Here is a 3,764-nt window from a genome sequence, read left to right on the forward strand (position 1 = left end):
GAGATCATCCTTTGTGTGTGCTGCTTGTGGGGCTAACTGGGCAGTGCTCTGCTGTGGTCTGAAACCAACCTCCAAGTATGTTGGTTCTGGGTCCTTTTGGGAGGGGCTCTGGTGCACGTCCAGGTCACCCATTGCCTGTGACCAGCTGGAGACTACCTGGTAGGAGCAATAAAGCATCTGTGGTTTTTTGCTCCCTGTGATAAACCTGCAGGCATATGGGAGAGGCTATGCTGCAAACTGAGGATGGCTGCCACCAGTACCAGGCCTGAGGTAGCTCCACAAAAAGCCAAGACGCCCGGAGGCCTGCTGCCACCTGCCAGCTCCCTTAAGGTTCAGCCACTGATAAGGCCTCATGCAGTACACAAGTTGGGTGAGGCAGGGTCTCAGGGAGTCACTAGAGTGGGAAGAGTTGTGGTCACCAGGTTAATGTAGACTCTGGTTTGGTGCCACTGCTGAGCCTGGAGCGACTCGGCAAAAGTCTCAGCACACTGAAGCTAGTTGCCACCTGCCTCGAGCCCATGAACTCCAACAGTTCCCAAGAAAAAGTGCAATGTGGGTGGGTGGAGAAAGTGCCTCCAGCATTGGGGGAGTTGAGTGGGGCAGGGTCCCAGTGAGTCAGCAGGACAGAGCAGCAGAGCTCACCAGGCCAATCAGATTCAGATTTACCCAGAGGGGGCGGGCTCAACACAGGAAAGATGGCGCACACCTGCCAGCTGCTTGGCTACATGGGAGGAGGACTTCCTCACAGGGAAAATGGCAACTCTCCTCCAGCCCTCCCCTTGAAGCTACATACCTCAGTCTGCCCACCCCTCCCCCATATGTCTCCGAGGCCTCCAAATCACCTTCCCTCCGCTGGAGCCCAAGGTGAGTGCCTGCGAGCGAGTCTGTGCGCCGGCCCTTTAAGAGGACGCCTGGGTTTCCCGCTGCCTTCTGTCCCACCAGGATGGTTGGAATCCCCATTGTTTTCCACAGCCAGATATAGTGGCGCTGGGGTGCCTGGTGTAGTGCTCGTTTTTCTCACTTCCCTTGGGGAACCTCTGCAGCTGAGATAGCCCTGCTTACTTTCATCCACCACAGGCAGGTGTGGGCCCGTTCCGCGTCTCTGCCCTCCTACCAGTCTCCACGTGGCTTGTTTTATATCCTTAGTTATAAAACTTCTGTTTGGCTAGACTTCAGATGGTTCTCCAGGTTGATTGTTCTATAATTTAGTTGTAATTTTAATGTGTCCACGGAAGGAAGCAGGCACAGTGTTTACTCTGCCGTCTTGGATCTCCTTAGGAATTTTTTCTCTTTATTTTCTTTATATTGTTTCTTTGGTGCTCTTAATGGCCTTGGTTTTATTTTTATAAAATATTTGGATCTCCTTTTTGAACAAGTGAACCCTCTGGAGGTAATTATTTAAATCTGTTCCAGTGGAGGCTAGAGGACTGATAGTGTCATTTCTGTGTTCAGAAGAGTGATGCATTTTCCTCAAATCTTAGTTCAAATTTCTGAATCTTGAGAAAACATCCCCATTTGTTTTTCAGTTGCTGAGGAGTGTCCAAAGAGAGTTTCTATGTGTCCTTACATGATTTTGAAAATGTGAATGAACGTCTGTATGTCAGACTATCAAATCTTCTAGTCAGTGCTTACTACACTTCCTTAAATATATTTCATTTTCTAATGATAATGTGGACAATTATTAGAATGAAAGCATTCTCCAATTCAATATATCTTTGAGTACTTATTTTATGTAAAATATTCTTCTTGGATTTATAAAAGACTCAAAGATAAGACGTCCCACCCTGTGGGGGCAAGCAGGAGACTGTCAAATCATCCAGTACAGAGTGGTCTGTGGAGAGGCTAAGCCAGTTTATGTCCTGAAACAATGACAAGAGAGGGAGGGGATCCGGCAGACCTTCATGAAATGTGTCCAGGGCCTTAAATGATGGGTATGTCCTCTGTCTACAGAGGGTTCCCTTTCCTCCTTGCTTTCTGTGAAGACTGAAAATGCAGGGGTGAAAAGCGTGAATTAAGAAAGGGGAACTGTAATTAGAATTAGAATTCTAAAATCTGTTTAAAGAACAAAAAGTCCTTCTTCAGATGACCCCCTCCTTTTGAGTGTGAACGTATGTCAGGATACTTACTGCACAACATGTGCTGGTCGCTCGCAAGTTAAGTCCTAGTTATCCGCATCAGGTGTTGCTCTTCCTCTGAAATTTATTTTTCTCTCCTCCTTTTTTCTTTTTTTTAAACTGTTTTAGTTTTCCTCTATGCTTAGATTTTTCTTGCCAGAGGAACACCTTTGTTCATTCATTCCATCAACACATATTTTTCAAGTACCTACCTATTGCCACACATGGACCAAAGCACATATGTGTCAGTGCACACCCTATTGTTCTGGGAGCTAAGAAACTTGTCCATGTGAGAGGACAGCAGGAAGATGACTGTCCACAGGGAGGGCCACCTTTTACTCAAGGCAAAGAGTGGTGGGAAAGTTCAAAGAAAGCACGCGAAATTGGGGAGATTGGTTTGTCCAGATGGATCTGGAAAGGAGAGTAGGTGTGTAGATTGTGGGTGTGGGGTAAATGTAGAGATGGGGAAAATGCTTGTCAGATTTACCTGGTGGGAATTCGTACATGCAAATACATTGACATTTTTAAGATTCTTAAAGAAATGTGAACCAAGAATTTATATTTCCAGCAAAAAAAGACCCTCAAGATCTTAGGGAATGTGTTCTCTTGACCATTTCTTGAGGAGTCACCTGAAGGTAAGCATCAGAAAACCAAAACGATTAGACACATTAGGAAAGAATGACGGTAATGATCACTAAATACGCAACTTCTTGTAGAAATAGCACTGAATGGGGATTAAAAGGAAGAGAGTATGGTATTTAATGGCTATATCCTTTGACAATATAATTATAGTTCAAATATTTAAAAAATGAAGAGGGAATGAGACAAACAACTGTAAAAACAATTTTTAAACTTTTCAGCTATTACATTGGAATTGGTAGTATTTAGTACTGTTATTTTGAGACTAATCGTTTTTTTGGCGGGGGCAGGGGGATAAAGCAAAGAGAAAGTAATTATGAGATATTCGAATTCAATCATCTGCTTAGTCCTTGATGGATTTTTGATGGAGAATAAAAAAGCTAGAGATGTGACATATAAGAGACTGAAGACTGTAGTCTTGAGCTTTAATTGTATCAATAGGAGCTTATAAGTTGTTTAATTTCCCTCATTATGTTCACTGAAAATGCCTCGAAACAATACCAGTTCAATAGCATCATCCCTAGTACCCAGATGATGGTCTGGAAATATTATTTCCCTGGGGGAAAAAAACAGAGCTTCTCAGAAAAATGGAGCAGGAAAGGTACAAAATGAAAATGACTCTGGAGCATGTTGACACACCAGACAGAAACAAAACTACCAAGAACTATGAAGTCATTTCAAAAAGCCTTGAGATTCAACTTGAAGAGGACCTCAGTGGCCAAACATGAATTCAAGCTTCAGTAAGGAAAGCAGTGATAATATGTAGAAACCTATTAAATATGTTTAAATCTGCGTGTTAACAGGAAATTATTTTAAAAAAAGGAATTGGTCCCCTTTGGAGGATGAGAGGGGTCAAGTTAGTTATCTTGACAACAGTCAATAGAAGGGTCAAATCAAACACTTATGCTGCCCTTCCTGCGTGAAGTCTATCAAGGAACCAAACAGTAGGTGGGTGAAATTTCTCTTTGCAAGAATATTTCATCCAATTTAGGAAAAATGAATTACAGAACT

Source organism: Rhinolophus hipposideros (assembly GCF_964194185.1).
Source record: "Rhinolophus hipposideros genome assembly, chromosome: 12".
In the NCBI taxonomy this organism is placed as follows: Eukaryota; Metazoa; Chordata; class Mammalia; order Chiroptera; family Rhinolophidae; genus Rhinolophus; species Rhinolophus hipposideros.